The sequence below is a fragment of the Giraffa tippelskirchi genome, chromosome 5 (assembly GCF_054371585.1).
Source record: "Giraffa tippelskirchi isolate mGirTip1 chromosome 5, T2T-mGirTip1v1.2.pri, whole genome shotgun sequence".
In the NCBI taxonomy this organism is placed as follows: Eukaryota; Metazoa; Chordata; class Mammalia; order Artiodactyla; family Giraffidae; genus Giraffa; species Giraffa tippelskirchi.
In genome coordinates this window covers 99,301,818-99,329,359 of record NC_137279.1, presented here as the reverse complement: position 1 = coordinate 99,329,359, position 27,542 = coordinate 99,301,818, and the positions used below count along the sequence as shown (strand labels likewise).

Sequence of the window (27,542 nt, the reverse complement as noted above, 5' to 3'; positions counted from 1 at the left end):
TGTTTCATGTCATGTTCTAACTGTTGCTTCTTGACCTGCACACAGATTTCTTAGGAGATGGGTAAGGTGGTGTGGTATTCCCATCCCTTGAAGAATTTTCCACAGTTTGTTGTGACCCACACAGTCAAAGGCTTTGGCATGGTCAGTAAAGGAGAAGTAGATGTTTTTCTGAAATTCTCTTGCTTTTTAAATGATCCAGTGGATGTTGGCAATTTGATCTCTGGTTCCTCTGCCTTTTCAGAATCTAGCTTGAACATCTGGATGTTCTTGGTTCACATACTGTTGAAGCCTAACTTGGAAAATTTCAAGTATCACTTTGCTAAATATGAGATAAGCACAATAGTTTAGTAGTTTAAACATTCTTTGGTATTGCCTTTCTTCGGGATTGGAATGAAAACTGACCTTTTCCAGTCCTGTGGCCACTGCTGAGTTTTCCAAATTTACTGGCATCTGAGAGCAGCACTTTAACAGCATCATCTTTTAGGATTTGAAATAGCTCAGCTGGAATTCCATCACCTCCACCAGCTTTGTTTGTAGTGATGCTTCCCAAGGCCCACCTGACCTTGAACTCTAGAATGTCTGGCTCTAGGTGAGTGATCACACCATTGTGGTTATCTGTGTCATGAAGATATTTTTTGCATGGTTCTTCTGTGTATTCTTGCCACCTCTTTTTAATATCTTCTGCTTCCATTAGGTCCACACCGTTTCTTTGCATGAAATGTTCCCTCGATATCTCTAATTTTCCTGAAGAGATCTTTAGTGCTTCCCATTCTATTGTTTTGCTCTATTTCTTTGCATTGATCACTGAAGAAGGCTTTCATATCTCTCCTTGCTATTCTTTGGAACTCTGCATTCAAATGGGTGTATCTTTTCTTTTCTTCTTTGCTTTTAGCTTCTCTTCTTTTCTCAGCTACTGGTAAGGCCTCCTCAGACAACCATTCTGCTTTTTGCATTTCTTTTTATGTCCCCCTGTACCTGGGCCAAAGAAAATGCAAGTGCACATGCTGCTACACCTTTCACCCTGCTTTGTAGTTTTTGAATGGGAATGTAAATCTCAGGAAAAGGGAAATTCTGTTTTTTGCCGGGACCTTTTGAATGTGAGGTGAACGTGATAACCACTACACTACAGAAACAAGGCCTGTGTTTTGCTTGACACTATGTCCATGTAAACCTTTGGTTCTGCCCTCATTCTTCTGTCACCAGTCTTTCAAACTGAAGAATGAACCTGGAACCACCAGTGATATGTCAGAGGAGGAGACTGCAGCTCCCATGTGCCCCTGCTCTAGGGCTCTACCCTTCCCCCCAAAACCAGGACCCTTGGGCCCCCAGAGTCTGGCTTCCAGATCCCTCACCTAGCACAGAGTCTCCAGTCCCACTGCTATGCCCCTGAGAGGTGGATGCCTCAGCTCTGGGAAGCCACAGGAGTGGGGAGAGAGGGGTTATCTTTGTTTGAGCCCGGAGGAACTTGTCGCCCTACAGTGTAGACCCTGCTCCTCCGGTGCTGTGGACACGCACCCAGGTTGCCCTATTCATCACGCAGGGAGTTGGTGGCCTCGGCTCTCAGAAATGATCAGAGCTTTGAATTCACTTGGGAGCCATACAGTCTGCTCTCCTCACCCTCCACTCTTCTCCCAAGCTTGAGTTCAGGCATGTCAGTGAACTGCTTCTGGTCAGTTACTTGTTCAATTAGCAAGGCCCAGATGCTTTAGGGAGCTTGATAGTTGAAAAGCAAACATCAGAGTGGTGCAAACCTTTGGGATTCTGTCTTCAAAAACAAAAGGAAGGAGGGGGATGAGGAGGCCCCCAGCTGAGACCTGGGTCCCCAAATATCACTAAGCACTGCGGACTCAGGAAAGTGGATGGCCTCAGTGAATAACACTACCAGGGAAGGCCCCAGGGCTCCAAGCAAAACTCTGGGTCTTTCCCCTTCCACCCCTGTGACAGGGATGTTTTCCCATCTTACCTGATGCTCTGTTTGCTCAGACTAAACACTCTTCTCTTCGACACCAGTTTTTCATACCACACTGCCAACCTGTCAGAAAATACTGTTTTTCTTTGATTTGCTGTGCATTTTGGTGCACATAATCTTTTTCTTGGTCTGATTTCGTCCCTCAACTTTCCTCATAAAGGTGTGGAGGTGGATTCAATTTGAGATCCAGCTCCTCTAAAAGTAGAGGGTTTGAGACTTTTAACCTCCAGTGCGTGGGCTGGGCCATGGTTGAGACTTCTCTTGGCCAAGCCAGTCAATATTGGCCTCTCTCCGGCCTATCCTTGAGGGTCAGGGGCAGGGCCAGGGCACCTCAAGTGGCCCCTGTCACCAGGTCTACAGCCCCACACCTTGCATGGAGCTGGTGAAGAAGCTCCGGATGGGGCATAAATTCAAATTGCTCAGAGCTGGCGAGGCGCAGGTGAGCGGTACACCTGGGTTCATGTGGCAACTTTTGGTTCTCATGCACCTGGTGCCTTCCTGGCCCCTCTGGTTCTCATCCTGCAGGCAGTAACATCTGGGCAAGAAGAAACCAGTAGGAGAAGGGCAGCATCTCCTTTAAGCCCTATCCAGACAGCATCCAACAATGGTCTTGAAGAGACACAGTGAGAGGTGGGCATAGATTAGGGGAAAAGAAGAAATCCTCGGTGATTTCCTCATCTAAATGCCTCATGAAGATGAAGTGGGCATCTGCAGGGATCTGGTCCTCCTGGTGCTGGTGAAGGTCAGTGGAGCTCCCCTCAACAGCTGGAGCCAAAGCCAACAATCTTGGCCAGGCAGCCAGTGAGTAAGCAGGCCTTCTTCCTCCCCAACTGGGTAGCGCTCGAACTTGCAGCACTGGAACATGTCCCCCTTGGCTTTTGATGGGTTCCAAAGATGTAACAGACAGGTTTCTTTCTTTTTTTAATTAATTTTTCTCCAGCTTTATTGAGATTAATTGACATATAACACTGTGTGAGTTTAGGGTGCACAGCATGTTGATTGGATACAGTTATATATGGCAAAATGATTCCCACCAGAGCATTATCTAGCACCTCCATCCCATCACATAATTCTCATTTCTTTTTTGTGATGAGAATATTTACGATCCAGTCTCTTGCATCTTTCAAGTACACATATAATGAAGTGCTTGAACAATGTTTACACCTAGGTAACTGACATCTTAAGATGTGACAAGAATTCCTTGGCAGTCTAGTGGTTAGAACTTGGTGCTTTCACAGCGGTGGGCCAGGGTTTGTGGAACTAAGATCCCATAGTCTGTGTTCAGTCATGTACGCTCAGTTGTATCCAACTGTTGTGTGATGCCATGGACTGTGGCCCACAGGGCTCCTCTCTTCATGGGATTTTCCAGGCAAGAATACTGCAGTGAGTTGCCATTTCCCTCTCAAATAGTGGATAAATTTCTTTTTAACGTACTTATTAAGGTTGGTAGTGGCTGGTGGCTAGATCAGCCTTTATTTGCTGATATGATAGGTAACCTTTATCATTCACTTTCCTCCTCTCTCCCTTTTGATCTCATTTGTTTGGCTGCACCTATTGGATTCTGTGGGCAAGAAAGACCTGGAAATGCTGGTTGCCAGGGTCAGTCTCAATCACACAAATCAGAGAGAAAGGTAGACAGGAAACCAGGAAGGGCAGAGAACATTTAGCCCAAATGCAATGAGCCCAACACCGGGGGTGAGTGGGAGGTGGGCCTCCTTTTAGTCCTGATACCACTACTTACCTTATGTTTGACCTTGGGTTATCTCCAGTTTGCTAGGTCAATTTTGCAAGTGTCATATGAAAGAAATAATAGGTACTTCATAAAGCTATTGTGTAGATTAAATGAGATAATCAGGTACTACAGCTGGCAAGGCATGCGGCTAATATTAAGTATATTCCAGTAGGAAACAATCAAAGCTAAGCTGGTACTTCATTATTTTGTAACATTTCAGTAAATTTTTAAACATTTCAATAAATTTTTTCTTTATGAATGTAACATCCATTTTCAAAATAAATTCATATTAAAGAATAAAAAATTTTACATGGAATTTATAAATCCTATGCCCACAAAAGGGACTTGCTTATAGTAGCTTTGTTCATAATTGAAAACCATTATGAAAAGGTTCCTAAATGGAAAACCATTCGAATGTCCATCATGAGGTTAATAGACATAATTGTGATATATTCATTCAAAGGAATGACACTCTTCAATAAAATGAAACAAATTTCTGATATATGGCAACAATATGGATTAAAGCATCATCCTGAATGATGAAAAGAGTACATACTCTGTGGACCCACTTATGCGAATTACTAGATAATGCAAACTAATCTCTAATGACAAGAACTAGATCACTGAGTACCTGGGACTGGGAGTGGTAGGAGGATTGACCGCAAAGGGGCACAAGAAGATATTTTGGAATACTGGAGATGTTCTTGAACAGGGTAGTGGTGCCATGGGTACATTCACTTTTCAAAAGTCATCAAACTTGAAATGGATCCATTGCATTATTTTAAAATTATGTCTTAAGAAATTATATTTTTAAACAGTAATGAGAAAAATTATTCCAAATTTTAATTGCTTAATTAAATTATAATCATTGTTATTATTATTAGCATTAGAGTTCTTTTAGAAATGTATCTCTCTTAAGGTAAACAAGTTGAAAGTTCAACAGTTTCTTTACTTTTGTGTTTTTCCATTAAATTTATGCACTGTTAAATGGAAATACTTTAAAATAGGAATAGAACCTATAAGAGCTCAAATATAAAAGTTTATTTGTATATATTCTTCTCTCTGTTGATATGCCTAAATGACTCCATCAACATTTACCTACATTAACAGAAGTTACTTTTGAATTTAAGATGTTTCAAAATTTTACATATTTGCATTTTCTGCATCATTTGAATTTTATAGAATAAACGTATATATTTTAGGGGCTTCCCAGGTAATGCTAATGGTAAAGAACCCACCTGCCAATGCAAAAGACACTAGAAATCTGGGATCGATCCCTGGGGCAACAAGATCCCCTGGAATATTTCACTCCAATATTCTTGCCTGGAGAATCCCATGGACAGAGGAGCCTAGTGGACTACAGTACATAGGGTCCAAAAGTGTCAGACAGGACTGAAGTGACTTAGCATGAACCCACGCACTTTTTTGCTAAAACTTGGAAATTTAAAAATAGATTTGAAGGAACATATGTAAAGATGTTAACAGTAGTTCATTCCAGGAGGTGGGACTATGGATGACAGGTTATTTCTTCTTTATATGTATTTAACATTTTTAAATATAAAAAAATGAATGACTTGCATATGGTGACTGCAGCCATCAAATCAGAAGACTCTTGCTCCTTGGAAGAAAAGCTATGACCAACCTAGACTGCATATGTAAAAGCAGAGATGTTACTTAGCCAACAAATGTCCATCTAGTCAAAGCTATGTTTTTTCCGGTAGTCATGTATGGATGTGAGAGTTGGACCATAAAGAAGGCTGAGCACCAAAGAATTGATGCTTTTGAACTGTGGTGTTGGAGAAGGCTCTTGAGAGTCCCCTGGACAGTAAGGTGATCAAACCAGTCAATCCTAAATGAAATCAGCCCTGAATATTCGTTGGAAGGACTGATGCTGAGACTGAAGCTCCAATACTTTAGCCACCTGATGGGAAGAACTGACTCATTGGAAAAGACCCTGATGCTGGGAAAGATTGAAGGCAGGAGAAGGGGATGACAGAGGATGAGATGGTTGGATGGCATCACCAATTCAATGGCCATGAGTTTGAGCAAGCTCCGGGAGAAGGTGATGGACAGAGAAGCCCGGTGTGCTGCAGTCCATGGGGCTGCAAAGAGTCGGACATGACTGAGCAACTTAACAAAGACAACTCTGTCACTGAGTCCTTCTTTAACCACTGTAGGTTCCAAAGTATAACAATCTGAGAAGTGTTCCTTAGCACCTGGAAGGGAACAATTTAATTAGCTATTCAAGTCCATCCCAGGCCTCATCCATATTTTTCTCCCAAGCAGTAGAGGACACAATTGTTTTGCTCCACTCACCGTCATGGGAAGTCTTCTTGGTGGAGCAGAGTCACTGCAGGATGAAGGAGCCGGTCCGGCTCTGGACTCTCAGTGGCTCCTCTCCCCTTTGGCCCCAGAGCAGCCTGGCCCAGCGGCCATGGGTCAGGGACCTGGGGTCTTCTCAGATTCTGAAATCTGCGACCCATGCTCCTCTTTCAGGCTGAGCTGGGACCAATGGAAGAGATTTCCAAGAGTCAAGGTTCAAATATTGGCAGAACAGCGGATTTGTGTGTCCAGCGGAGACTTAGGAGTGAGAAACTCTGAATAAAATCACAATAAACTAGGATAGGGTCAATTAATATTTGGAATAATAGAGAACCTGAATAAATCATAGTTCTTCCCAGTCAGGTCTGGAACCCTGTAACAGAAAGCTGCCATCCTGACTGATCAGCGACTACAAGGCATGCAGAGTGAAGCCCCCTCTCAGGGCAGGACTCGGGGGGCACAGCCTCTCCCTTTTGCCCTCAAGACACTGGGTGACCCGATGAGGGGGCAGCACTGGCTGGGTCGCTGCTCCCCTGGGCGGGGGATAGAGGGCAGTGCAGGGGCCAGGCCTCCGATGGTCAGGGATGGGCAGAGCCACCTGGGTCCAGCGAGGATGCCCCGGGTCGGTCCCACACTTGTGCGCCAGGTCCGTGTGAACCACGCCGCTGGGGGACATGGGAGCTGGAAGGCAGGTCCTATTAGGGGAGTAAAAAGTGTCCTAGTTCTAACTAACCAGAAAGGTCCCACCCAGTTTTTGGATCCCTGCATTCAGAGTTCTGAGTGCTCACTGTTACACCATGGAACCCCTTTGAAAGATACCTGCTCTTTGTCACCAGAAATGGATAAGGGCTTCTTTAGGCTCCATATGTCTGGCTGGTAATCTCAAGGCAGTTCTTCTAGGGACCCGACCTGACTTGTACACTGTTGACTAGTGTAGATGCTCATCCCCTTTGCGTTCTTTCTGCTCGTCTCCTTTGACTGACTTGTCTCACTTCACTTGCACCTCCGAAAATGAGGTAAAATCCACTTCAGGTTTCGGCCCATGGAAGAGCCCCTGAAGTCTGCATCATCAACCATGTATTCTGCCTCTGTTTGCCAGTGTCCCATCCTGAGGTAAAATTTCTCCAAATAAGAGTGTTATTTTCCTTTCCTTTGCTTTCACCCTTTCACCATAGCCCAGAGAGGGCAGATGGTTGTCAGGAGGTGGGGTTTCCCTTGGTCACATAGCATGGATTACCTCCAAAGCCACCACCATCTCTTATGTGTAATATATAAAGTGTGTCAGCAGTCCAGTGAGCGTGGAGCTGGAGGATTCTATTCTTCTTCACACATCTGAATGGGGGGGGTAGAATTTTTTTTTTTTACAAGTGTATATTTGTTAGATTTACAAGATAAGTAAAAATGAACAAAACACTCAGACAAACCGGGCCAAACTCCCCTGGGGTGACTCAAATCAACTACATGTCAGAGGGGCCACAAGGCAGGGCTCTGACATTTAGGCAGTCACACATTTTTTGTCAGATTGGTCAAGTCAATTTCATTCCAATTAACATATCAAGACCCAGAAGCTTCACAATTTTTCAAAAAGCATACAAAATCAGTATAGCCAAGAGCACTGATTGCTGGATCATAGAAGGTCTGTATCTAAGTTGTCTTACAGTGTAGACGGTATTATGTACACAAAATACCATTATACTAAGTATTTACATGAATAATAGGTATAAATCCACATTATGGCTCAGAGTAATAGTTTTTCTTTCTTCATTTTCACCCAATGTCATTTCTTCCCTTGTCCAATACACAGAACAGAAAAAGTAGCATCTGTTTTTGATGGCCAAAAAACAGAGTCAGAAAGAAGCCCAGTGTTGCCTGGAGACTTATTTTGTTCCCAGAGGCTGGATAGAAGTTGACTCAAGGAAGAAGGAGGCAAAGGGGAAGTTCTTTTATGAAGAGGAAGTTCATTGCTCCAGGGTGAGAGGATGAAACTTTTTTGGATAATGAAGAAGTTGAGTGGTAACAAACAACACAAAGAGCTCTTCCAGGAGAACCTGAAGGTCGGTCAAAGTTTCTAAATGCAAGGATCAGAAATGGTCTCTGGCTGATATAGGAAGAAAAGATATCCAGGAAAATAGGTTGAGAGATCACAGAATAGCCAGGATGCCCGGAAAACTGAGCTCTGACAAGGGGCAAGGAAGGAATCAGATGAGGTCAGTTTATGTTGGGTGGAGATGTGTGTTCTTCCCATTTCCTCCAGCCCATATATTGGTTCCAGACCTGCAATCAGAGAACTGGTGAAGAAGAACAGTCACAGCAGCCAGTGTCTTGATTCTGTTTACAGAAATTTCTAGAAGCAACAAGCTAATTTAACGTGAAATAAATAAGGGTAGGGGTTGTCAAAAGATTCAGAGGATAATGACAACAATATTATTTCACCACCTATAACATTATTGATACAATAGTTTCTAAATCCAGGCATATCTGACAACAGAATGAAGAATGGTCTTATTGCTTTCACTTTACAAAAGAAAGAAGAGAGGTACAAGAAGTTTATTTGTCTAAGACCTCACATGGGCAGAACCATTCTTACAACTAAGAGTTTATGCTTCTGAGCACAGATTAGTTGGGTCTTTCTTCTCAGATGTGGTTGTGTCAGGATTTCTCAGTTGTAGAGATGGGAAGAAGAGCAAGTAGGAGAGAGAGGGCAAGAGAGGGAGGAGGGATGGGTGGAAGCACAAATTCTTTGATTCTCCCCTCCCTTCCCTTCCCCTCTCATCTTCCCCAATTCCCCCCATCCCTTGCCTCCTGCTTTCCTTTTGGGGAGAGCTCTTTGCTTCCTTCCTCACTCTGTTATGGGGACTGAGACAATGCTCGTCTCTCCCAAGCCTCCTGGGAGGTCTCCATGCCCTCCTCCCAAACCCACCTTCCGCACTTGGTTTTCAATTCCCACCCCTCCCATTCCCAGGTGGGCCCCGCAGAATGCAGAGTACCCAGCTGGACTATCCGAACTCCATCGGATAGGTGGTGTCCAATAAGCTTTTCCATGGCCCACCCCACGGGATGCTGGTAAATCAAATAGCTGGGATAAAGGCTTTTTAAAAAGAACTGTTCACTTCGAAAACTTTTCCATATGTACTCAGGGGTCTTCATGGGACAAAGGGCTAAAGATGACAATGTAGCTTTTCAAGTGTTAGAGTGTTCTGGTGAGTGCCAAACTCTGTCCCAGGGGTGCAGACACAGGGCGACCATCACCAGATCTCTGCACTGGTGGAAATTACCTGGTGGACACAGGATACCTAAGCACAACCTTGGCCCCGGAGGCCTTTGTCAGGGTGGGCAAACTCTCATTCATTGGGTGTAGGCGAGGATGCGGAAAGAGTCATCATGGGAGCCCACCGGGTGTTCAGCTGTTCTTGGATCTCATTTGGTTCAGGCCCGGAGGGTCCGAGCCCTGGATCCCAGTATCTCTGAGGGCGCCGGCATCTGTGGCAGATAGGGGGCAAGGGCATGGCACCCTTTCCCTGAGGGTAAACGTCTTACCCTGTGAATGAGTAAGTAAGTAAGTAAAGTCGTTCAGTCGTGTCCTGACTCACTATCAAACCCCAGCATTGCAGGCAGACGCTTTACCTTCTGAGCCACCAGGGAAGTGTCTACTCCATCCAGAGGCAAGGAAGCATTTACATCATTTTCTATGTGGTGCAATCGGTTAACGGGTTTGGCTGTTAACCGAAAGGTTGGTGGTTCAAGCCCACCCAGGGACGGCAGGGTGAGATTTTAGAGAACACCAAAGAGACTCCAGTTGAGCTATTTCAAATCCTGAAAGATGATGTTGTGAAAGTGCTGCACTCGATATGCCAGCAAATCTGGAAAACTCAGCAGTGGCCACAGGACTGAAAAAGGTCAGTTTTCATTCCAATCCCAAAGAAAGGCAATGCCAAAGAATGCTGAAACTACCGCACAATTGCACTCATCTCACATGCTAGTAAAGTAATGCTCAAAATTCTCCAAGCCAGGCTTCAGCAATAAATGAACCGTGAACTTCCAGATGTTCAAGCTGGTTTTAGAAAAGGCAGAGGAACCAGAGATCAAATTGCCAACATCCGATGGATCATTGAAAAAGCAAGAGAGTACCAGAAAAACATCTATTTCTGCTTTATTGACTATGCCAAAGCCTTTGACTGTGTGGATCACAAGAAACTGTGGAAAATTCTGAAAGAGATGGGAATACCAGACCATCTGATCTGTCTCTTGAGAAACCTGTGTGCAGGTCAGGAAGCAACAGTTAGAACTGGACATGGAACAACAGACTGGTTCCAAATAGGAAAAGGAGTACTTCAAGGCTGTATATTGTCACCCTGCTTATTTAACTTCTATGCAGAGTACATCATGAGAAACGCTGGGCTGGAAGAAACACAAGCTGGAATCAAGATTGCCGGGAAAAATATCAATAACCTCAGATAAGCAGATGACACCACCCTTATGGCAGAAAGTGAAGAAGAACTAAAGAGCCTCTTGATGAAAGTGAAAGAGGAGAGTGAAAAAGTTGGCTTAAAGCTCAACGTTCAGAAAACTAAGATCATGGCATCTGGTTCCATCACTTTATGGGAAATAGATGGGGAAACAGTGGAAACAGTGTCAGACTTATTTTTGGGGGCTCCAAAATCACTGCTGATGGTGATTGCAGCCATGAAATTAAAAGAGGCTTACTCCTTGGAAGGAAGGTTATGGCCAACCTAGCTAGCATATTTAAAAGCAGAGACATTACTTTGCCAACAAAGGTCTGTCTAGTCAAGGCTATGGTTTTTCGAGTGGTCATGTATGGATGTGAGAGTTGGACAGTGAAGAAAGCTGAGCGCCGAAGAATTGATGCTTTTGAGCTGTGGTGTTGGAGAAGACTCTTGAGAGTCCCTTGAACTGCAAGGAGATCCAACCAGTCCATCCTAAAGGAGATCAGTCCTGGGTGTTCATTGGAAGGACTGATGTTGAAGCTGAAACTCCAATACTTTGGCCACCTCATGCGAAGAGTTGACTCACTGGAAAGAGCCTGATGCTGGGAAGGATTGGGGGCAGGAGGAGAAGCTTATGACAGAGGATGAGAAACGGATGACAGAGGATGAGATGATATGATGGCATGACATGGTAGGATTGATGGACATGAGTTTGAGCAAACTCCAGGAGTTGGGGATGGACAGGGAAGCCTGGTATGTTGCAATCCATGGGGTTGCAAAGAACCGGACAAGACAGAGACAGAATTGAACTGAGACATAAAAATATTTAAAGATTTCATCAGCTACATCACAAGTAATGTTAAAGGAATCCTCCTGGAAGAACAACACTGACACCAGCTGGAAATCTGGATTTACACAAAGGGATGAAGGAAAAATATAAGATTTTAAGTTTAAATCTCTTAGAAATATGGGACAAATTTTTCAAAATAACGGAAGATTGTAGGGTTTATATATAACGTGCACCGTAAAGGAGAAATGTGAAGAGATACAGTTGCTAGTTGCACTCTTTCAGGATATTCTGGACTCCCAGTGACCCTGGCCCGGCAACCTGCTCTTGGTTTAGGTCCAGAAACGAGGGACAGAAGGGTAGTGAAGGGGGCCTTCTTTAGAAAGGAAGAGTAGCGTAAAAAGAACCAGAGAACCTTGGAGTACTTACTTAAAAGGTGCAAGGAGAAAGTTATCCTTGGGTAGGTTTAGAACCACCAACCTTCCGGTTAACAGGCAAAGGAGCTAAAGGATCGCGCCACAAAGCTCAATACAAATGGCCTTCTTCTCATCCCCTTGGGTGCCCAGTGCCCCAGCCGCGCCTTGCTCCCCTCCCCTCGCAGAAACAGCGCCCCCGAGACGACCCCGGTCTGAGCCGGGAGAATAGGTGGGGGTCGAGGGAAGCTGAACACTCGCTGGGCTCCAGTATTTCTTCGGTTCTTTGCTCCACCTTCACCTGACCGTCTGAGCCGCTGGCGCTGCTTTCCCTCAGCTCGGCCGCGGTCGGTGAGGCGAGAGCTGGAACCAGCGGGTGGGGAAGGTCGGTCCAAAGGGACAAACGCGAAGACCCAGGAAAGAAGCCGGCGAGGTGGGGACGAGGACAGTCAGACTTCCCAGACGGCACGTGCCGGATATGGGGAGATGAGAATTGCTTTTTCATTTTGTTTTGTTTTCTCATCTTGTATCAGAATTGAGAGGAAGAGAGCGGAAGCCAGTAAAGAGAGAATACGAACACCTGAGTAAAGTTTCCAAGAATAAAGTAGTGCAGTGATTGCAATCATTTTATGTCAAATGACATAGACTAAGGACAGCTGTCAGCGCTTGGATTGTGGCACGCCGTGATCGTATAGTGGTTAGTACTCTGCGTTGTGGCCGCAGCAACCTCGGTTCGAATCCGAGTCACGGCATTAGGTTACACCTGGCATCACCTTGTTTTTGTCTTTTCTTAAACCCCATAATGGTCTACATTCGGTTCTCCGAAATGTGACCACCAATTCTATCCAAAAAGGAAATTATTAAGGTGTGTAATCACAGAACAAAATGCACAATTCATTAATGAACAGCTATTTGATGTGAAATCATCACCAGGATCAAAATGCAGAAAAATTTTTATCAACGTAGTATGGAAGATATACTTTGATATATGATGAAGCCCTTTGATACATTTTGCAAGTAATGCCTATCATCCCCTGCTACTCTAAGCTATTCCAATGGCCACCCCACAGATTAAGCTTGTCCTTTCTTCAAACTCACCTAAATGAATATACACGTTTTACTATCTAGGGATTATCAAGCAGAAATTCTGAAGTCGAGTTTCCCAGTAGTAAGGAAATCACGGAGTTCAGCACCACACAAAAGCAATGGACAAGCCTTTGCCCTGGAGAAAGCCCCTTCAAGATCAAGCACCTCTGCTGTCAGCTAACTATAAGCACGTAACCCGAGGGTCACCATATTTCATTCAGGGTCACCCTCCTCCCCTCTACCCTTACCAAATCACCCTCTGCAAAGTAATTCTTGCAAAGATCTCCCAATTCTCCTGCCCCTCCCCACACAAGCAGAGCACACTCTCTCACCCACCAGACTGACTGCCTTTCATCAGCTCTTCCAGAGCCACACACACCCACAGCCACTGCGCTGTCTCTTCTACTGCTGCCTCTGCAAGCTTGGTCCACACCCCCACCCACCATCCACCACCCCCTCTTCTTTGCTCACCTCTTGCCCTACAGTAGAGATAACATTTATCCTAACAGTTCTTCTGAGTGAGTGTCCAAGGGAAAAGGGAAAATGTGCCCACTGCCTGATAGAGACCACAGGGATTCCAAACAACAGCAGCTGGAGAGTCAGGACATTTACCTGGATCACCATCATATTGATATTCTGGTATTGATTTTTACATATACTTTCTGCTTATGCCAACAATAACAGTTTTCCCTTTGTGGTAGTGAGATGACTTGGAAATTCAAATTACTCAGGGAAATGAATGTGAATGAATGGATTGAAAGAGAATATTTAAAAAATATAATCCACCCTCACTCTACTGAAGAGTGGGTGGAAATGGCAAAGGCCTGAGAGATTGGATGAGTCTGCTTTCGGTGGCCCAGTCATTGGATTAGAAGCAGCCGCTCCTGGGAACTCCCCAGTCTTGGGTCTCTGTCTCCAAGGGATGCTTCAAAGGATTCATCTGCACTGCAGTGACCAACCACAGGACCTGATTTCCTTTTCCTGGGAAGCCTAAGCCAGGGTCTTACTGGATCACAAAGGTGGATATTTTAATAACCAAAAGTTATAAGAAAATATTCTTGACATTTTTACTCATCAGGGAAATAAGCTTTAATACTACATGGCAATATCATTACCCTCCAGCACGATTGTATTTAAAAGAACTTGTACGTCAAATGCTGACAGTTGTGGAGCAATTGCATCTGTAGTAGTCAGTTTGAAATCATTCTAGAAGACTGCTGGCAATTTCTGATAAAGTTAATCTTGTACCTACTCCATGTCTCCAAAATTGCAGTACATCCATGAATGCAGAATCATACAAAAAGGTTGATATGGATTATTCATCAAAACACCCGGAATATTCATCAAGGACACCAATTAACACCAAAAAACCCACCAAAATTACTCCAATAATACCAAAATTAATAAGTGATATACATAACAGTATGTATATGTTTAATGAACAAAATGTTGCATGAAACAAAAATCAGTAACAAAGAATGTACATTCATTCATTTGAATTTCAAAAGCAGGCAACAGTACACGATTGCAATAGACCTCAGAATTAGTAATTAAGTGATCTTGTGTAGGAATTGCCTGGAAAAGGTCTCAAATGACATTTCTAGGATGGTAGCAGTTTTCTATATCTTCATCTGGGTGGTGATTACATTTGCCCAAGTTCACAAATTGTGCCTATGAACTAAAGATATGTGCTTTTTACATGGTGTGGAGTATAGTTCAATGATTTACTGTTTCCATAAAAATCAGTGGATGGTGGGTGGAGACAAGCTGCTGTAAACTGTGATGACTAGGTTGCATTTTATTGTAAACCCATTGAAAACTCATTCTCCTTTAGTGTAAAAAAAAAACAAAAAAACTACTGATATTAGAAATACCTTTTCCAGAAAAAAAGTCATTGACCATATCATTTCATTAGTGCAAGCTACAGACAAAACTACTTGAGAGGCAATATTTCCACTTTGGGGATATGTTCTGCTCAACAGTGAGACAAGCAGTTGACCTAGGTTTTGCTTTGACCAGCACGCTTGTGTGCTGTGGGATTTACTCCTCACAGAACACAGATGCAGGGCCAGCAGTGAACTGCTCTCCAATCACTGCTAAGTGGCATAACTCGTGCTGGAATTAAAAGCAAATGAATATTACTCAGCCATAAAAAAGAGAGAGAGAGAGAGAATGAAATAATGCCATTTGGAGCAATGTGGATGACACCAAGATTCTCATATTGAGTGAAGTAAGATGGACAAATATGATATCACTTATATGTGGAAACTAAAACACAAAAACAAAAATGATACAAATGAAATTATATACAAAACAGAAACAGGCCCTTAGATGTAGAAAACAAGCTGCTGGTTACCAAAGGGAAAAGGGTGGAAAGAGGGATAAATTAGGAGTTTCAGATTAACATATATACACTACTGTGTATCAGATTGATAACCAATATGGACCTCTAGCGCAGGGAGGGACCTAAACTCAATATTTTGTAAATAAATAAATAAAATAAATATTTTGTTATAAAAACCTATACAGAAAGAGAATCTAAAAAAAAAAAGTATGTATAACTGAATCACTTTGTTGTACACCTGAAACTAAAAACACTGTATCAACTATATGCCAATTAAAAAAAAAAAGCAAACGGAAAGAGGTTATAGACACTAAGTTGATATAGCCTGGATACGAACTGAGGTTGCTGCCACCACAACACAGCACTATACACTATACAAGCACAAGGCACAACATGACTTCAGGTAACTATCTCGACATAAATATATCCACACTGTTTTATTCGTGGACACTTACAGAAGTTCTTGCTTTTCTCTCTTTCATGCTCTTCTCCGATTCTTCCTCCCCATTTTGCTACTTAAAAAAGTAATTTTCTTTCTCAGGGTCTGGCCCGAGCCTCTTCACAGACTTCCTGGAAGGTCTCCTGGCAGGTTTCATCCATGTCTTTGCTTGCTGTCGCTCCTTTTCACGTTTCCTCTTTGGATGTGATCTCTTTCCCGTTAAGCCACACGGACCACACCTACTAAACCGCTGCCCAAAGGTGCAGATGGCCGGGTGAAGGTGGAGCAAACCGGGAGTCGTCACTGAGTCCACCCCGGGTTCAGCTTCCCTCGGGCCCCGCCTCGGCTCAGGCCCAGGGCGTCTCCGGGCGCTGGCACCTGAGGCGGGTGTGGAGTAAGGGGTGGCAGGGATGCTCGGCTGCACTTCTGTCTTCGGAATCGCCCGACGCCCGGCTTTCCAACGGGAGGGAACACTGAATGGACTCCGTCTCTCCAGTGGCCCGAGGCTTGGAGACCGAGCTGCTCTCCCTCGAAAGGCAGGTGGCTTCGCCTGCCTTTAGAGGTATGCTTGCTTTCTGCGGGGATGAGTGAGTGAGTGAGTGTTAGCCACTGTGCTGAGACGAATAAAGAGTAAGCGTTGAGTCTCTGTGGCGCAATTGGTTAGCGCGTTCGGCTGTTAACCGAAAGGTCGGTGGTTCAAGCCCACCCAGGGACGTGTCTTAGCCTTTTGGAGTGTAAGTGATGTATGATTGATAATTTCTAGTCTGCACATCATCTCCCAAGCTCCACTACTAAAGTCCTTTCCCTTGTGTCTTGTATACACAAACATGAGAACCTATGTCCAGATAGTCACTGATCCTCAGATAGGGTCTCTGGAGGAAAGGAGGTCACCGGGAGTCCTGGAATTCAGGAAAGAGTAGGCTCATTATCTTTACCCTGTAAACTCCTTTCACCAACGAAGTTTCTTCCACTGTTTGTAATAGCCTTAATTCATCCCTTTCCATATACTTTTGTAATTAATTTGGTTCCATGTTTTTCCTATGACAGTCATCATTCTTGCACACATGGCTACAGGGTAGAATCCTGGAAGAGTAATTGCGCTGTCATAGCCTTCACATGGTTTGTATATAATTCCTTATTCTCGCTTTTGTTGACTTATTGGGTGTAAATATTTTGTTACAGGGCTTCTCTGATGGCTCAGGTGGTAAAGTGTTTGCCCGCAATGCAGGAGAACTGGGTTCGATCCCTGGGTTGGGAAGATCCTCTGGAGAAGGAAATAGCAACCCACTCCAGTATTCTTGCCTGGAAAATCCCATGGACAGAGGAGCCTGGTAGGCTACAGACCATGGGGTCACGAAGAGTCAGACGTGACTGAGTGATGTCACTTTCACTTTCAGCAACTGCTCTAGGCATTATAGCAAACATACATCTGTAACTTAGCACAGTCTGCCTTCAAGAGATGGCACACTTCCTCACGTTTCTCCCCTTCCTGCCCTTATGCTTATGTTGCCTTGTATTTTATTTGGCATATGTTTTGAATCCCAAATCCAAGGTTATTACATGTTTTCAAAGAGATTTAGTTGATAAAAAATCATCTATTTCCCATGCATACACCATGTCTCTTTTCCTTCATTTCCTGTGTGTACATCAGGAATTCCAGTTCATGTGAGTTCCCTTCTTCTTGGAGGGCTCCTTTAACTTCTCTTGCTGTGTGGCTTTTCTGGTCATGAAGTCTTTAAACATGTGTATGTCTATAAATGTCATCATTCAACCTCGATTTTCAAAGAGATTTGGGGAGGGGGTGAGTAGGCATAGGATTCCACCCTTTTTCACCCTCAGTCCTTTAAAAGTGTTGCTTCACTGTCTTCTCACTTCCATTGTTTTTGATGAGACATCTGACATAGTTTTTGCTTTTGGTTTCTGAATGGGCTGTGTGTTTCCATTCTGGCTCATTGGGCGTCTCTTGTTTCTTGTGTAATGAATCGGAGTGGTTTAATTACTCTGTGACCAGGTGCAGTTTTCTTCCGGTTCCTTGTGCTCACGGTTCTTTTGGCTCCTTGGATGGGTGGGTTTATAATTTTCATTATGATTGGAGTGTGTCCTCTTGGGTTTCTTCAAAGTTTTTTTCCTTCAAAAAATTTCTCCTGATATTTTTTGAGACTCCAAAAAAAAAGTTGGGGAAAAAAACCTTTAAAAGCCTTTTAAAGTTGCTCTACCATACAGTGATGCTATTAATATGTTCAGTTAAAAACAATTACTGCCATTTCATTTTGAATAGTTTCAGTGGTTCAAGGCTTTCTACTCCCTAATTTTTTTCCTTGCCATGTCTAATTTGTTGTTGATTCACAGATGTTATTGTTTTTATCTCTAAAGTTTGCTTTTTGCCATTTTTGTATATTCCACATTTCTAATGAACTCTTTGGACATATGTAACATAGTCATGATAACTGTTTAAAGTTCCCTCTGCTGATTTTTTCATCATGTCAGTTCTGGTCAGTTTTGACTGAGTGATTATATTCTTCCTTTTGCATCATATTTTTCTGCCTCTTTGCGTGCCTGACATTTGTCGTTGTTGTTTGGGTGCTGGACATTATCAAAATTTCCTTTCTGGATACTAGCTACTTTGATATTGCTATGAATTATCTTGAGTTTTGTACTGGGGTACAGTTAGGTGACTTTTAAACTGTTTGATCTCTTTGGATCTTGCTTTATGATTTTTTTCAGTAGGTCAGTGTAGGGCTGGCTGATTATTCTAGGGCTGTGTTCTTGCCCTAAGGCTCATGAGTTATATAAATAGTCTAGTCTGGTTGATGGCAGTGAGTACAACTGCCTGCCCCATGTGAACACCAGGCACTGTTCCATGATCTGGTCCAAAATTTCTTTTCTTGGTCTCAGGTAATTCTCCACAAGCATGCTCTTATCAGAACTCTGTTTAGTACCTCAGGGAGACTGTTTAGTATCCCTGGATATCTTTTTCTCTTTCATCACTGGACCTTTGTTCTCTGAACCCTAGCTGCCTTGCTCTCCACCAAAACTCAGCTTCCTCTTGACAATCCAAAGACCTGGTCTCAGATCCCCCTTCTCATGCCCAACCTGGACATGCTCTGAAAGCGTTCACGTCGGCCAATGGCAGGACTCACCCTGTTTATCATTCTCAGGGATTGCTGTCCTCTTTTGCCCAATTTCCTTTGTCTAGAAACTGACATTATGTATTTTCCTGTGTTTTTCCTGTGGGAGCAGGCAAGAAAGGGAGGGTGAGATTTCAAGCAGGAGGGTAAATCTGAATTTTGTCACTCCAAATACAGAAAAGCAAAATGGCTGTCTGAGGAAGCTTTACAGAAGAACACTACAAAAAAGATCTTCACAGCCCAGATAATCATCATGGTGTGATCACTCACCTAGAGCCTGACATCCTTGAATGTGAAGTCAAGTGGGCCTTAGGAAGCATTAATTCAACCAATTTAATATCAAAGAACTTAAAGTTAATGATAGATCTTAAAATCGCAAATTGACCTGAATTGTGCCAGATAAATGCTACTTAGAATCACATATTAGATGATACCTAAAAACATTTCCCCCAAATTGAAAGGGGAATAATTAAGTCACTATGATTTCTAGAATCAAAAGACTTAATCCTGATTTAAAAGATATTATATGGTATATTTAACTTACTGGGACACATAATTTCAAATTTTATAAATAATAATAAATCTGAAACTCAGCATGAGGTAGTTTTTAGACCAAAATTATTAAGGCAGCATGGTGCATACCAAGAGTCATCTCTGGGAGCATGACAGGACAAACATTTTCTATGTAATTACACATCAATTATTAGAATTGTCTACAGTGTTGAAAGTACTCGAGATTCATCCTTATTATCAACTTGAATTTTATTCTTGTTTGTAGCATGGAGAGCACTAGTTTATCTAAAGCTAAACGTTTTTTATATTCCTGAGTTACACGTCCACAAAACAAAGTCAAAGGGGGAAAAAAAAACGACCCACATGGTTGCTATTCACTGAGATAGAAAAAGTGGTTCAGAACTCCACTTTGGAGAGAGGCAGAATGACATGTGTGTGGGAAAACAGGGTACCTCTGTGCTTGAATTCAGACTGCACCTGGGACTGGGTCAAGGCCAGAACACAAGACTAAGCATTATTGTCATAGGGCAGCCACCCAACCGGCAGCACCCACACAGCAGTTCGGGAAAGCTTTCGAGAATATTCCCCTCCCTTTGAAGCATTTCCCATCTGGTTCTCTCCTCCTCCAACCACAGGGAAGGATTCTTCACCTCTGTGTCCTGACAGAACACTTTATGCTCCCTGCAGGGCACAGGGAGCCAGGCAAGAGCCAAGGGGGCAGCTGTACTGCCTCGATGGGTTTCTAGCAAAGGAGCGTGGAAATCTCATGGACAGAGGAGCCCGGTGGGCTAGAGTCCAAGGGGTCGCAAAGAGTCGGACAAGACTGAGCCAGTGAGCACGAGCCCCAGGCGGTCCTACCACTCAGACCCATCCAAAGCACACCTGATTGCCACGAAAGCAACCCACAGGAGGCCAGAGGCCAGAGGGCAGCCGGTGCTGCGGAAGGCGGAGGATGAAAGCCTAGATCGTCCTACAAGCACAGGGCATGACTGGCCTGCACTTGACAAAGACCTGAGTAAGACTCCATCTAGGTTATCCTGGCAAAGAGGGCCTCCACTGCGGCACTGGTGGTTCAGTGGTAGAATTCTCACCTCCCACGTGGGAGGCCTGGGTTTGATTCCCGGCCAATGCATTATGGCCTTGTTTGTTTTGGGCTTCCCTGGTGGCTCAGACGGTAAAGAATCTGCCTGCAACATGGGAGACCTGGACTTGGAAGATCCCGTAGAGAAGGAAATAGCAACCCACTCCAGGATTCTTGCCTGGAAAATCCCATGGATAGAGGAACCCTACAGTACAAGGGGTGGCAAAACATTCATATACCTTCTCTACATCCTAAAGAGGACAGATTCCAGGTTCCTGAAGGGCCAAGAGGGCCCTCTTCCTGATGATAAAGCGGTTCCCTGGCCTTGGAAGACAGGTCCCACAGAAGTTAGCTTTGAGAGGGATGCCAAAGGACAGGCACAATCCCAAGATATCCGCACGTTACTAGCAAGCAGTGTCATAACTCTTACATAAAGAAAGAATGTGATGTTAACTGGGCACTTAGGTACTGAATCGGAGAAGGCAATGGCACCCCACTCCAGTACTCTTGCCTGGAAAATCCCATGGATGGAGGAGCCTGGGAGGCTACAGTCCATGGGGTCGCTAAGAGTCGGACGACTGAGCGACTTCGCTTTCACTTTTCCTTTCATGCACTGGAGAAGGAGGCGGCGACCCACTCCAGTATTCTTGCCTGGAGAATCCCGGGGACGGCGGAGCCTGGTGGGCTGCCGTCTGTGGGATCGCACAGAGTCGGACACGACTGAAGCGACTTAGCAGCAGCAGGTACTGAATATACTATGTTAGTATTCTTGCAAACTTTCGGTATCTTACAAAAGCTGTTGGTTTTGGTTTTTAATGAATTTTTGGAACAGAAACGTTCTGCATTGGACCGTTAAGCAAAATACCGTTCCGATTTGGGCAGGAAGAGAGAAACTTCTGTGAGGGCAGACGCTGGAAGAAAGAAAGAAAGTCTTCCCTGACCAGGAATCGAATCCGGGCCACGGCGGTGAAAAATCCGAATCCTAGCCACTAGACCACCAGGGAACTATACACAAAAGGGTTCTTTAGCTTCTCCAGGTGAAAGGTGAGCGGAAGATGACCCTTCAGAAACTCAGAAAGCTGCAAAGGAAATGTCTCAGCGGCCCAGGGCTGTGTGCAGCTGGGCAAGGCTCCCAGCCCTGGCCGCGCTGCTCATCGCCCTTCACCTCCCCTTTCCTGGGCGTCGCTGTTGCTCTGGGGCAAGGGCACAAAGCAGCGGACTGGGTCCTTCCTGGTCTAGCTCTAGCGCTGCGTGCTGCCGAGCGCAGGTCTTGCTCTCTTTGTGATCCTCGGCTTTCTTTGGAGTCAGGCTCGGTGATGAGTGGCGGGTGATGAGCGGATCCGTCCACCTCCAGATCTCGGACCTGGCTCCGGGGCCTCTCCGAGCGCTGAAGAGACTTCCAGGTGGTCACCAACTCTTCTTATAGGTGCGTCCCCTGCCTCACCCCGTGCCTTTCGCGTCTGTTGGTTTCGCCAATGAGAACGCACACCTCAGCGGGAAAAAGAGAAAGAGGAAGCCTGTTCCCACCCGGTTTCGAACCGGGGACCTTTCGCGTGTGAGGCGAATGTGATAACCACTACACTACGGAAACGGGACATTCTTTACTCCTGATCACCGTACCCATGAAATCCCAAGATCCCGCCACCACTATCCACACCACCAACTCTTAACACTCAAAGAGGAACCTTGAAGCCCCAAGCTCTCTCAGGCACGGAGACGGCTGCTCCCGAGGGCCCTGCTTTAGGGTTCCTCCTGTCCCCTGAAGTGAGGACCCTCGGGCCCCCACAGGTTGCCTTCGGGGTCCCGCAGAATCCTCATACCCTCAGCTGTGCACCCTGAATTCAGGGTCGCGCCCGCCGGCTCGCAGCTCCCGGAAGCCGCAGGAGGCGGGGACGGTGGGTGCGTCCGAGGCCCAGGTGACCCCGCAACCCAGCGGTGTAGAAGCCGACCCTCCCGGGCTGCGGATCCGCGCCTCGGTGGCCCTTTTCATGGCGCCGACGGTCAGCGCTCTGGGGTCTCTGGAATGACCGACGCTTCCAGTCCACACGGGACCCGCCCTCCCCGCTGTTCCTTTGCACCCGACTCCTGTGCTGTTTCTCTGAAAGTCCGTCCGTTCGACGCATCTCTTCTCCGGTGTCCTCCTGGCAAAGGGAGTCTCTTTGGTGTTGCCTAAAATGTCACCCCCACCGTCCCTGGGTGGGCTCGAACCACCATCCTTTTGGTTAACAGCCGAACGCGCTAACCGATTGCGCCACAGAGACAGCAGCGCGGGGTTCTTTTGGTCTCTGTATGGAGTAGACATTGATTCCCGAGTTAAGCGCTCTGGCCCCCAGAGAAACGGTGCCACTTCCCTGCCCCCTACTCGCCACAGATGCCAGCGCCCCCAGAGAAACCGGGATCCAGGGCTCCAACCTTCCGGGCCTGAACCGAAATAGATCCAAGGACAGCTGAACACCCGGTGGGAGTGAACACCCGGTGGGCTCCCATGATGGCTCTTCCCATTTCCTCGCCTACACCCAATGAGTGAGAGTTGGCACACCCTGGCAAAGGCCTCCGAGGCTGTGGTTCGGTTTCCTGTGTCCACCAGGCGGTTTGCACCAGAGTGGGCTTTCCTGGGTGCTCAGACGGTAAGAATCCGTCTACAATGCAGGACACCCTGGTTCAATTACTGATTTTGGAAGATCCCTTGGAGAAGGGAATGGCCACCCACTCCAGTATTCTTACCTGGAGAATCTTTGGACAGTGGAGCCTCTCGGGCTACAGTCCCTAGGGACGCAAAGAGTTGAACACGACTGAGCGACATTCACTTCACTTTAAGTGAGTATAACTGGTTTGTCTGAGTGTTTTCTTTAAATGGTTATTTTTACTCACATTGTAAATTTAACAAATATACCTTTGTTGTGAGAATAACTTACCCCTCTCCAAATTAGAAATACATGAAGAATAAAAGAAGAGTTCTGCTGCTTCCATTCCCACTCCACCACTGACACACTTTATATGTTACACATAAGAGGTGGTGGCAGCTTAGGAGTGTAATCAGCTCTATGAGAAAACTAAGGGACCCAGGAGATCCCACCTCCTGCCCTGACAACCATCTGCCCCCTCTGGGCTATGGGAAAAGGGTGAAGGCAAGGAAAAGGAAAATAACACTCTTATTTGCAGAAATTTTACCTCAAGATGGGACACTCTGGTTACCCTAGACAGAATATGCGGTTGGTGATAGAGAGCTAGGGGGGTCCTCCCTGGCACAAAACCCAAAGTGGATTTCACCTCATTTTCTAAGGTGAGAGTGAGCTGAGTCGATCAAAGGAGAGGAGCAGAGAGAAAGCAAGAGGGATGAGCACCTGCGGGAGTCAACCGTATTGGAGTCTCCTCAGGGCCTTAGAAGAACTGCCCTGACGTTATGGGTGGAACGCATAGAGACTAAAGAAGCCGACACCGGTCTCTGGCGATGGAGACTATGTGGTTACCAAGGGGGTTCCATGGTGTAATGGTGAGCACTCTGGACTCTGAATCCAGCGATCCGAGTTCAAGTCTCGGTGGGACCTTTCTCCCTAGTTAGAAGAACACTTTTTACTCCCCTAATAGGACCTGCCTTCCGGCTCCCGCGACCCCCAGCGGCGTGGTTCACAGGGACAGTGCAGACAGGTGTGGGACCCACCCGGGGCGTCCTCGCTGACCCCGGGCTGCTCTGGCCATCCCTGGCCATCAGAGCCCGGCCCCTCCTCTGCCCTCCAACCCCCACCCAGGGGCGCAGCGACCCCGCCAGTGCTGCCCCCTCGTCGTGTCCCCTGAGTCTCCGGAGTAAAAGGCAGAGGCTGAGCCCACCGAGTCCTGCCTCTCGAGGGAGATTTGCACCGCAAGTGTTGTAACTGCACAGCTTTCTCTGTGAGCAAATGGTCGTGGGGATGGGCTGCGATGTCACATTTCACATATTAGATGATACCTAAAAACATTTACCTCCACGCTGAAAGGGGAATATAAGTAACTATGGTTTCTATAATTAAAAGACTTAATCTTCGTTGAAAAAACATTATATGGTATATTTAATTTTCTGTGACACATAATTTTGAATTTTACAAATGGAAATATTTTTTGGAATTATACTTTGCTTAAGAGAAAGAAAGCAATACAGGAAATTTAGGCAGTTCACTTTCATTAGGATTTTGAATAGAAAATAAATCCAAGACTTCTACAATCTAGAATACTATGGCACCAATATTTTCCACATTTTTAGAAAATCTGAAAGTCAACATCAAGTAGTTTTTAGACCAAAGTTACTAAAGCTGTGTAAGGCATACCAGGAGTCATCTCTGAGAGTATGACAGGACAAATATTTTCTATGCAATTATACATCAATTATTACAATTATCTAGAGTTAAAAGTAGTCAAGATTCATCCTTACTATCAATATGAATTTTTTTCTTGTACATAGCATAAGAAGCACTCATTTATCTAAAGCTAAATGTTTTTTATATTCTTGAATTACATTGCAGCAAAACAGAAAGTTCAAGGAAAAAAAAAACAAACCAACCCTCATCGGTTCTATTCACTGAGATAGAAAAGGTGGTTCACTACCCCACTTTGGAGAGAGGGAGAGTGGAATATGTGTGGTAAAGCAGGATGCCTCTGTGCTTGAATTCAGACTGGACCTGGGACTGGGTCAAGGCCAGAGCAACACAAGACTAAGCATTATTATCTTGGGGCTTAGACCCACCTGACAGCACCCACACAACAGTCCTGGAAAGCTCTTGAGGATTCGCCCCCTCCCTTGGACGCGTTTCCCATCTGGTTCTCTATTCTACCAGGCACAGGGAAGGATTCTCCACCTCTGCGTACTGACAGAACACTTTATGCTCCCTGTAGGACACAGGGAGCCAGGCAAGAGGGAACGGGGCAGCTGCACTGACAAGATGTATTTCTAGCAAAGTAGCAGGGAAATCCCATAGAAAGAGGAGCTTGACTGGCTACAGTTCATGGGGTTGAAAAGAGTTGGACATGACTGAGCCAGTGGGGGTGAGGACGAGGTGGTTCCATCAATCAGACTGATCAAAACACCACGGACTGCACACCAAAGCAACCTGCAAGAGGCCAGAGGGCAGCCAGTGCTACGTAGGGCAGAGGATGAAAGCCTAGACCATCCTACAAGCACAGAGCGTGACAGGCCTGCACCTGGAAAGAGCTGAATAAAACACCATCGAAGCTATTCTTGTAAAAAGCCTCTCAGTAGGGGCGTTGGTGGTTCAGTGGTAGAATTCTCGCCTGTTACACGGGAGACCTGGTTTGATTCCTGGTCAATGCATTGCAGTCGTGTTTGTTTTGGGCTTTCCTGGTGGCTCAGATGTTTAAAAATCTGCCTGCAATACAGGAGACCTGGGTTGGGAAGATCCCCTGGAGAAGGAAACGACAACCCACTCCAGTAGTCTTGCCTGGAGAGTCCCATGGACAGAGGAGTATGGTGACCTACAGTCCAAAGGGATCTCAAAAAAATCCGACACGACTGAGCGACTAATACACATACCCTCTCTATATCCAAAAGAGACCAGATTCCAGGTTCCTGAAGGGCCAAGAGGGCCCTCTTCTGGGTGGCCAAAATGTTCCTGTCCTTGGAAGACAGGTCCCACAGAAGATAGCTTTGAGAGGGACGCCAAAGGACAGGAAGGATCCTGAGATGTCAGCATGTTATTATCAAGTGATGTCATAACTCTTACATGAAGAAAGAATATGATGCTAACTGCCCACGTAGGAACAGAATATACCATCTTGCAAACTTTTGGTATATTACAAAAGCTTTTGGTTTTGGTTTTTAATGAATTTTTGGAAGTGAAGCCTCACATTCTCTTTGAATGGAAACTCTGTTAAGTAAGACTCTGGGTTTACCATGCCAGGAGAAAAGAGTGGAGGCCAGAGCTGGCCAGCCCAGGCTGTTGATGGCATCTCAGCTCCAACAGCCAGTCCGAGGTCAAGGACCCTGAGGCCAGGACTCAGCGACATTTAGAAACTCTGTGCAGAAATGTTCTGCACTGGACCTTTAAGCAAAATACAGTTCTGATCTGGGCAGGAAGAGAGTGACTTCTGTGAGTGCAGATGCTGGAATAGAGAAACTTTTCCCTGATAACCTTATATGTGAGACAGAATAAGAGACACAGATGCATAGAACAGTCTTATGGACTCTGAGGGAGAAGGTGAGGGTGGGACGTTCTGAGAGAATAGCATTGAAACATGTATATTATCATATGTGAAACAGAACACCATTCCAGGTTCAATGCATGAGACAAATGCTCAGGGCTGGGGCAATGGGATGACCCAGAGGGATGGGATGGGGAGGGAGGTGGGAGAGGGGTTCAGGATGGGGAACACATGTAAACCCATGGTTGATTCATGTCAATGTATGGCAAAAACCACTACAATATTGTAAAGTAATTAGCCCCCAACTAAAATAAATAAATTTATTAAAAAGAAAGAAAGAAACTTTTCCCTGACTGGGAATCGAACCTGGGCCATGGCGGTGAGAGTGCGGATTCCCAGCCACTAGACCACCAAGGAGGTGTAGAGAAAAGGTTATTCACCTTCTTCAGGAGAAAGATGAGAGTAAGATGAATCTTCAGAAAGCAGGAAAGGAAATACCTCAGTGGCCTACAGCTGAGTCAGCTGCCTCACCCCGTGCCTTAGCCTTTGAATGCAAATATCCGTGGTGGGGTGGTGGGGGAGAGCAAACTATTTTCGTCCAGTTTCCAACCGGGGACCTTTCACATGTGAAGCGAACGTGATAACCACTACACTACGGAAACGGGACAACCTCTAGTACTTAACACTGTATCCATGAAATCCCGAATGCTGTATCCATGAAATCCCGAAGACCAGCAAATTTTAACATTCACACGGGAACCTTGAAGACCCAAGCTCGCTCAGACGCGGAGACAGCGCTTCCCGAAGGCCCTGCTTTAGGGTTCCTCATCTCCCCTCAAGTGAGGACACTCGGGCCCCCACAGGCTGCATTCGGAGTCCCGCACCCATCGCGGAGTCTTCAGACCCTTAGCTCTGCACCCGAGCTCAGGGGTCGCCCCAGCCGATTTCCCAGCTCCCGGAAGCCGCAGCAGGCGGGGGCAGTGGGTGCGTCCGAGGCCAGGAGACCCTGCGGCCCATCAGTGTGGACGCCGCCCCTTCCGCGCTGCGGGCCGGCTCCTCGGTGGCCCTTTTCGGGGCACCGGCGGTCAGCACTCTGGGGTCTCAGGAATGACCGACGCTTCCAATCCCCTGGCACCCGCCCTCCCCGCTGCTCC

General features: G+C 45.6%; 6 non-coding genes across 6 annotated transcripts; 4 read left to right on the top strand and 2 right to left on the bottom strand.

The window, feature by feature from the left end:
• The first annotated feature begins 12,348 nt into the window (after positions 1-12,348).
• TRNAH-GUG (transfer RNA histidin (anticodon GUG)) lies at positions 12,349-12,420 on the top strand. Its single transcript has one exon. It is a non-coding gene; the product is annotated as a tRNA-His (tRNA).
• A 3,758-nt stretch (positions 12,421-16,178) lies between these two features.
• Positions 16,179-16,252, top strand: TRNAN-GUU (transfer RNA asparagine (anticodon GUU)). Its single transcript has one exon. It is a non-coding gene; the product is annotated as a tRNA-Asn (tRNA).
• A 3,987-nt stretch (positions 16,253-20,239) lies between these two features.
• TRNAG-CCC (transfer RNA glycine (anticodon CCC)) lies at positions 20,240-20,310 on the top strand. Its single transcript has one exon. It is a non-coding gene; the product is annotated as a tRNA-Gly (tRNA).
• A 1,467-nt stretch (positions 20,311-21,777) lies between these two features.
• Positions 21,778-21,850, bottom strand: TRNAV-CAC (transfer RNA valine (anticodon CAC)). Its single transcript has one exon. It is a non-coding gene; the product is annotated as a tRNA-Val (tRNA).
• A 596-nt stretch (positions 21,851-22,446) lies between these two features.
• On the bottom strand, positions 22,447-22,520 carry TRNAN-GUU (transfer RNA asparagine (anticodon GUU)). The gene has a single exon. It is a non-coding gene; the product is annotated as a tRNA-Asn (tRNA).
• A 1,215-nt stretch (positions 22,521-23,735) lies between these two features.
• Positions 23,736-23,807, top strand: TRNAQ-CUG (transfer RNA glutamine (anticodon CUG)). Its single transcript has one exon. It is a non-coding gene; the product is annotated as a tRNA-Gln (tRNA).
• Positions 23,808-27,542: the final 3,735 nt, after the last annotated feature.